Source organism: Lactuca saligna, chromosome 5 (assembly GCF_052625555.1).
Source record: "Lactuca saligna cultivar CGN05327 chromosome 5, ASM5262555v1, whole genome shotgun sequence".
NCBI classification, from domain to species: Eukaryota; Viridiplantae; Streptophyta; class Magnoliopsida; order Asterales; family Asteraceae; genus Lactuca; species Lactuca saligna.
In genome coordinates, this window is record NC_136421.1 from 241,377,212 (window position 1) to 241,386,294 (window position 9,083).

At 40.5% G+C, this 9,083-nt stretch overlaps 1 long non-coding RNA gene across 1 annotated transcript; it reads right to left on the bottom strand.

Annotated features, from left to right (window-relative positions):
- Positions 1-4,820: 4,820 nt before the first annotated feature.
- Positions 4,821-6,908, bottom strand: LOC144998183 (uncharacterized). The gene is made up of 3 exons (XR_013660187.1): positions 6,691-6,908; positions 6,281-6,358; positions 4,821-5,211 (listed from the first exon to the last, which is right to left on the bottom strand). It is a non-coding gene; the product is annotated as an uncharacterized LOC144998183 (long non-coding RNA).
- Positions 6,909-9,083: the final 2,175 nt, after the last annotated feature.

Below are 9,083 nucleotides of genomic sequence, written 5' to 3' on the forward strand. Positions count from 1 at the left end.
GATTTGAGGTCGGGCTATCATCAGGTGAGAGTACGGGACGAGGACGTCCAGAAGACAGCATTCAGGACGCGTTATGGGCATTATGAGTTTGTGGTGATGCCTTTTGGGCTCACCAATGCCCCGGCTGTGTTCATGGACCTCATGAACAGGGTATGCAGACCGATGTTGGATCGGTCGGTGATTGTGTTTATCGATGATATTTTGGTATATTCGAGATCTAGAGAGCAACATGAGGAGCATTTGAGGGAGGTTCTTGGAGTTTGAGATCGGAGAAACTTTATACAAAGTTTTCCAAGTGCGATTTCTGGTTGCGGGAGGTCCAGTTTCTGGAGCACCTCGTTAATCAGAAAGGGATATTGGTCGATCCGGCCAAGGTTGACGCGGTGATGAGGTGGGAGGTGCCAAAGTCACCTTCTGAGATCAGGAGCTTCCTTGGGCTGGCAGGGTACTATCGGAGGTTTATCAAGGATTTCTCCAAGATTGCAGTGCCACTCACCAGATTGACCCGGAAGGGTGTTACATTTTTATGGGGTCCCGAGCAGCAGACCTCCTTTGAGACGCTTCGCCAAAGGTTGTGCGAAGCTCCGGTATTAGCTCTTCCGGAAGGGATGGAAGATTTTGTGGTATTCTGTAATGCATCGATTTTAGGGCTGGGAGCGGTGCTGATGCATAAGGGACATGTGATAGCATATGCATCGAGGCAGTTGAAGCCTCATGAGACGAGATATCCCACACATGATTTAGAGTTGGGGGCAATGGTGTTCGCTCTCAAGATTTGGCGGCACTACTTGTATGGGGTTCGTTGTACGATATACACGGACCATAAGAGCTTGAAGTACTTGATGGATCAGCCTAACCTAAATATGCGGCAGAGGAGGTGGTTAGATGTAGTCAAGGATTATGATTGCGAGATCTTGTATCACCCGGGCAAGGCTAATGTGGTAGCCGACGCATTGAGTCGCAGGGCGGAGAGTACTCTACTACGAAATGTATGTTTGAGATTGACCGTGATAGCTCCAGTTCTGGACGCCATTCGTGGGGCACAGGCCGAGGTTGTGCATCCGGAAATGCAGAAGAGAGAATGGGTCGTTGGGTTGGTTTCTGAGTTTGTGTCGGATAGTCGAGGCTTATGACTTTTCAGGGCCAGATTTGGGTACCGTTTGTGGGCGGTACGCGTACTACATTGATGGAGGAAGCTCATAGATCGAAATTTTCGATCTATCCCGGGGCTACAAAAATGTATTTGGATTTGAGGAAAGAGTATTGGTGGCCTTGTATGAAGAGGGACGTCACATGGTTTGTCGAGAGGTGTTTGACCTGTCGAAGGGTGAAGGTCGAGCACCAGAGACCGCATGGCAAGTTGCAGCCATTGGAGGTTCCCGAGTGGAAGTGGGAACAGATCACTATGGATTTCATCACCAAATTGCCGAGGACTGCCAGAGGAGTCGATGCAATTTGGGTGATTGTGGATAGGTTGACGAAGAGCGCTCACTTTCTTGCCATCAGTGAGAGTTCTTCGGCGGAGAAGTTGGCAGAGATTTATGTGAGGGAAGTAGTATCTCGGCATGGGGTGCCGATCTCGATTGTTTCGAACCGTGATGTGCGCTTCACTTCCCGATTCTGGAAGAAATTTCATGAGGAGTTGGGTACTAAGCTGCATTTTAGTACCGCATATCACCCCTAGACAGACGGCCAGAGTGAGCGGACGATTCAGACGCTTGAGGACATGCTTCGAGCATGTGTATTGGATTTTGGGGGTAGCTGGGATACGTATTTACCCTTGGCAGAGTTTTCCTACAATAACAGCCATCATTCGAGCATCGGTATGCCGCCCTTTGAGCTGTTGTATGGTAGGAGGTGTCGGACTCCCATTTGTTGGGGTGAGTTGGGCAGAGAGTGATGGGCAGTACAAAGATCGTGATTCAGACGACAGAGCAGATACAGCAGGTCAGACAGAGGTTATTGACCGCCCAAAGCCGAAAAAAGAGTTATACGGACAGACGCCGGTCCGAGCTTGAATTTCAGGTCGGCGACTTCGTTCTCCTGAAGGTTTCTCCTTGGAAAGGGGTGATCCGGTTCAGGAAGAGGGGCAAGTTGGGGCCCCGGTTTATAGGTCCATTTCGTGTGATTGCAAGGGTAGGCCGGGTAGCCTATCGATTGGAGTTGCCAGCAGAGTTGGGACATATTCACAACACTTTTCATGTATCACAGTTGAGGAAGTCTATAGCCAATGAATCGGCAGTGGTTCCGTTAGAGGATATTCAGGTAGATGCAAGCCTGAATTATACCGAGAGACCAGTGGCCATCAGGGATCGGAAGATCAAGGTTTTGAGAAACAAGGAGGTACCTCTGGTGTTGGTTCAGTGGCAACATCGGAGGGGAACAGAGATGACCTGGGAGCCAGAGCGTATGATGCAGGAGCAGCACCCGGAGCTGTTTTTAGAGCGAGACTTCGAGGGCGAAGTCTAGTCCAAGTGGGGGAGAGTTGTAACAGCCGGATTTTATCAGGTATCAAGTTTGTTGTATTTTGTTGTTTTGTGAGGGGGACTCGGCGAGTTGGAGCTCAGACTCACCGAGTAGGGACGCGGATTTGGACGCAGGATCGCGCCTGGACTCGACGAGTCTAGGATATGGACTCGGCGAGTCAGCGCTGTGTAATGAAACCCTAATTTCTCAGGTTTGAGACTTATTTAAAGGGCCTAATGGTCGTCATTTGTGCTCACCAGCCCCTTGAGTGAAACCCTAATCGAGTGTGAGCATTGGAGCTAAGTAGGAGGCCATTATTGACCTTGGAGGTGCCATTGTTGCAAGGAAAGGAGAAGAGCTAGCCTAGGGAAAGCAAGAAGGAGCCACTTCTGTGGTTTTGGAGTCCAGAGCATCACTTTTGTGGTAATAAATCCGAGTTACCTTCTTGTTGTTGTTGTTTATCTAGATTTAGGGTTTGTTGAACCCTTTTATGGCAAGATTTGGTGTTCTTTTGGTCCCTTATGAGGTTGGAACCATAGATCTGGACCCTTAGAGGTCCAGAGTGTCCCTTTACCCAAGCTTTTTAGGAATCAATGGAGGCTTTGGATTAGAATCCTCATGCCTTAGGTCAAAAACGCCATTATTGAGTTATAGGGTGTGTTATGAGCACCAAGATAGGAGCTTTACGTGATGAATCGGTCGAGGAAGGCCAGATCTATAGTTTTTGGAAGCAGATCTGACCTTAGAAGCGAGTTGGAGTGGTTGCATGGCATGGACTCGCCGAGTCTGTTCATCCGACTCGGCTAGTAGCTTGAAGATTGCCTTCGGACTGTTCAGCGAGTGGTCTAATCGAGTCATGGGTAGACTCAGTGAGTTAGGGTGAGTTGGAGAGGGATGACGAATGGACTGAGTCAAACTTGGACTCGCCGAGTTGTCCTTGAGACTCGGCGAGTTGAGTCGGGGTGGCCCCGCGATTCATTCAGGTGAAACTCGTCGAGTAAAGGGGGGGATACTCGACATGTAGTAAGAGGATTTCAGAAGGATGGTGAAAACGTCTAGACTCGCCGAGTCGCCAGGGTACTCGCCGAGTCCGGTCAGAGTTGACCGTTGACCGTTGACCAGAGTTGACCGTTGTTAACTCCTTATAGATAGTCAACCTTAGAGATATAAAGTGTTAATTAGAAACATATAATGTTATAGGAGGGTTAGAGCTCGGAGGATCGAGCACGAGGGATTTCCAGGATTCGTGAAATACCGAGATACGCGAGGTGAGTCTTCTCACTATACTATATTACCTTGAGTAGGTAACCTGAGTTATGTGATAGAGTATTGTATGCTATGTATGTTATGTGTTGTACTGCATTATTTCTATGTGATTTATGTAGTGCATGTTTATCAGAGCTAGAACCTGAGGGTTCACAGAGTTTGGGTGCACGGACCCACAGAGTTATAGCCTCGAGTGGCTAATATGTGTTATATGTGGTATTTTGGGGAACTCACTAAGCCTTGTGCTTACAGTGTTTAATGTTATTGTTTCAGGTACTAGTGACGACCGCGGGAAGACGTCAGCTTGATCCGTACACACACACTCGGAGTTTTTACATTGTGATCTTGGGATTTTGTATTGACCTATTTTGGATAATTAATATGGTTGTTTGATGAATATTAATTGAATTATGTTTTATAAGAAAATTGAAAATTTTGTTTTGAAATTTACGGTGTTACAAGTAATGTGAACATGTACAAAACAAATGGTTAAAATTGCATCTGAAGGGCTCCTTTAAATCCACCAAAATATCATCTTGAAGGGGACGTAAATCGTTATTACGGTCTATACCAATTTCTACATCCAAAACTCCCAAAAAAGTAAAAGACTATATTACTCTTTTGCACTAATTTAAATTGTCCCAGTTTTCTTTTATTCCATTTTAGAGATGAAAATCTAAACCAAAACATTTTCACCAACAATAGCATTTATCTTTAAAATGCACCTTTTCAACTTCTGATCATACAATAATTGGTTAAAACTGTTAAAAAAATCAAGTCTTCAGTCATACAAAGTATAAAAAATAGGAGTAAAAGAGTTTGGCTCATGAACACAAATTCTTGACTTATACTTACTACTTTTATTTACTGTTACTTGGTTCACCAGCACCACTAATATCAATTGAATTAAATATTCCAAATTACTCTATCGATACCTTCCAGCATTTTCAATCATCCACTTCCATTAGTTCACCATAATCGATATCTAAATAATATAACAAACTAAGTAAAGGAACAACAACCAAATAGATAATATTAAAACCAATCATCACCTTACCAGTTTCCTTGATGCAGATGATCCTTACCAATTACCAACAAAATGAATAACAAATTAAATAGAGTTGTCACTTCGGATTGGTGGTTTCTAGTTTTAGTAAAGCCACATCAGAATTCACAAAAAGAAAGCCCTAACTTGGAAATCAAAGTAAAAAATCATCTTCCAAGAAACAAGTGAATATATATACATAATTATAAAAACAATAGAACATACTATGACTATTGGATCTATGGCTTTGCAAACAGAGCTTTATACACTTCCTATACAAGAGCCTTCTTATGAAGGGGTTTTACTCACTCAGTTGTTATTTGTCCCCTTTGCAGATGAAGGTGAAGCATTATTGAAACCTTTAAGAGAGTCTATGTCACCAAACACATCCCCAACCTTTATGCAATATATTGCCATTTCATGTTAAGGCACACCTGTAATATGAAACAAATTACTCAACACTCTACCTGACACATACCAATCAGATTACAATCATATTAAATGTAGCAAACACTTATTGTGTGAATAACCATATAGATGATAATAACAATTCAAAGCAAAAACCAATAACTTATTTTATTCTAAGACATCTATATTTAATTTGATGTTATAGGTATAACTTTGTGCCAAAAAGAATATTTGGGAATGGTCATATCTTTTATTTAATGTCAATATCAAGAACATAAAAACAAATAATAATACACCATATATTGTCATTTCATGAAATTTAGTTCCTAAAGCGGATTCTGATAAGCCTTGACCTGATAACACACCTTATGCTCAGATTTTAACAACCAAAGTACCAAACTATAAATTAACACAAGGAAGCAAAAACAATCCGATCAATGTTTCCATCATTTTTAAGAGGATGTTTCTCTCCAAAAGTTCCTTTACCAAAACAAAACTCATAATACCCTTCTAGACTCGACCACTATCTTAAATACTAGAATAAAAGACAAAAAAAAAAAAAAAAATACAGCAACACCTGATTTAAAAAGGGTTGTTTCCACTCACAAAAGGACTGCAGACTCATACATGAAAAATTAAAAGACTAAAATGCCCATAAGATCAAAACTGCAGAAAAAGAGCATTAAATCTTTCCTTGGACCCTTTTGCCATTCTCTTATAAACCTCGAGTGGTTGGGGTCTATCAGATTCAAAAGGGATTTCTTGATAAGTAAAATAAGTTCATGGATCTGTTAATCTCCCACAGAAGTCCCAAGTGCATCATGTAACAGAAACAATGACATCATACTAATGATCAAACAAAAATTAAAAAACCGATTTCCTTCATTGAGATTTTCAGAAACAGACTTCCTTCTTTAAAGTGATTCAACAAGATTAAATTTCCATACAAAATTCAACTAAATAATATACAAGATGTAATAAGAAGTTTAGTAATGTTTAGAGGATTATACTAATAAAATGGAGAGAGAGAGAGAGAGAGAGAGAGAGAGAGACTAATGTAATATCACACAGGCAGATAGATTGAAAGCAACTTACATGGACATCCTGTAGAGGAAACATATATCTAACAAGATTCTGTGTATTATCGTTAATAGTTTTGCCCTCATCAACATCCTGTAGAGGAAACATTATTGCTTACTGTTAAGATAAACCAGAAAATCACCAAACTATATCAAAAAAATCAGATTATAAGCTTCATTGATTCCAAAAACAATCATGTGCTTAAAATTTAAGTGCTTTATCGATTCAAAAATAATATCATCACTTATCACAAGGTGCACAAACCAGGGAAAAAATATAATGGGATTCCAAACCAAAAATTGGGAACAAGAATTGAGCTTTAGATTCAAAATCATACAAGAAAGTCATATGCTTCATCGATTTTAGAACTCAAACGTCATGTATTGATCCATGAGGTGTAATCGAGTAAAGAAAGTTGGTCTTACAGACGAAGAAGCAATAGCCGCCGCCGCGATAGGAAGTCTGGAGCCGAGATGAGGGAACGATCGTCCGTGTGGGAGATCTGAGAAGGGTCACAACTCTTCACTCTGATGAACATTATGAAGGAGCGTGTCAGGGGAATGAGTCTCATGACGTGAACGAGGGTGTTGCAAGTATTGGGGGAGAACAAGGGTGTTTTGGTGATTTTAATTTAAAAATCAAAAGCTATTAGCGGGAACTGAAAACATTTTAGGGGGAAATGAAAATTAGGTTTTCGGAAATAGTTTTTGTATTTAAATTTTGATTTATTTTGGATTTAGGAAGAATATATGTACATTTTAATATTTAAAATATTTCATTTTTTATTCATGTTGTTGTAGGATTGTATGTGTCACAAGAAAATTATACTTGTTTTATACATGTTTAAATCAAGGTTCAAATAACATTAGAAGTGACTTGACGGCAATGTCAAACCTCAAAATTTTCTGAACCATGTCATTTCTAAAGCGTGACTTAAGGCGGTAATTTTTTATATAATTATTAATTCTCTATATATTTTTACTATAACTTGTTTTTATATGCATATACGACTTTATGCGGAATTTTGATAAAGCGTGGCGGCATGTACAAGCCTTTGGTCATAGCGAACTTTTTAGAATCTTGGTTTAAACGGATGAATTTGTTGTAAGACACACACCTTAAAATTGAAATATGTATCGAAACAAATACATACGGGAGACAAATTTCTCAAATCAATAAAAGAAAAATGTGTGTCAGTTGAGTCGTGTATCGAATTATTGAGTCTACCATAATGACCACCCTCTAGTTTCCCTAGATATACCATCCAAGTGTGTTCATTGTCGATTTGTTTTATGTCACTGCATAAGATGGCATGAAAGGTAGTCAAAAAAGATCTCATATTGGGTGGTATAAGGCTGGGTATCGGTTGAGTTGTGGTAGGTGGGGGTGGGGAACACTTTGTAGTTGTATTGACAATTCTAGATAACTTGTGTGTTATTTGGGTTATGACTATGTGTTAAGTGAGTTACATTAATGTCACATGGAAAAAGGGTAGAATAGGGGAACAAATTGGTCGCCTTGGTGAAAGTTCGGGGGTGTTTGGAAAAAGAGCTTATTATCTTATTAGTGGTTCCACACCGTATAAGCTAAAAACATGTTTGGATAAAAAAATATTATAGCGACATCCACTGCTAATAAGCCATTTTTTCATTAGTTACCTCACTCTAACATATAGCTTATAAGCTAATAAGTAATATTTTTTTCCAAACACCCCTTTAATAGGGCTTAAGGCTTATGCTTTAAATTGTGAAAATGAGTTAGGAATAGGTGTTATATTGTTGGGTGTATGGCATAGTGTAAGTAGGCTTATGGCTTATGGATCATGGTTTATGTCTTATGACTTATGGCTTGAGGGTTATGCTTATGTATTACGATGTATGCCTTATAGCTTAAGACTTAAGGTGTGGGGTTTATAACTTATGGTTTCATTTGATGATGGTTTTAGTGACATCAACAATTATATGTAAGGGTTTATAACATAAGCTAAATCATTATGCCATACCTACATACACCCTAACCTGCATACCTACACCCATACCCCCACAAATCCATAGCTATATGCATATTCCTACAAGCCCACACTAACGCCTACCCTACCTCACTCCCACCTCACCACTACCACCACCACCTCCACACCTTACACCCTACATCTACATACCCCTTCCACCTAGATCTACCCCTACCCACACACATACCACCCAACCACACATGTAAGAATAAATGAGAAGACTTACCTGACACTGTCGACAAGTATCTCACACCCGAACTGCCGGAACTAGTCTTTGCCTAATCAACGAAATAATTATCCCTAATTAATAATTAGGGTATATAAAAATCAATTCGTGAGTCAACATCCCACAACTAAGTCCTCCAAAGGCAAAAAGACCATTTTCCCCTTCACATGGTCCAAAACCATAAATATTGACCAAAAGTCAAAAGGCAATGAAAAGTCAACTGCCCAGCGCGTAGGCGGGGAGTACAACTCAATCAGAAGCCATTGGGGCAGAACCGGCTACGTGGGCGTAGCTAGGCGTACGCCCAACGTACTCCGACTGCTTTCTTTTTCACCAACTTTGTGTCTTTATCCTTTAAGACAACTAACCAAGCCTTATATATGACCCATCTAAGATGTCTTAATCCATAAAGTCATCGACTTTAAGCCTTTGCATGGCTAGGAAGGACTCTATGCAACAAACCTTAACTTCTAACACACTCTAAGCTACTTTACTCATGCATGAGCCATATGGAATGATCAAACAACCATTTTTATGAATCTACAGGTCCTAAAATGCATGAAAGGACAACTACAATTCCCTTG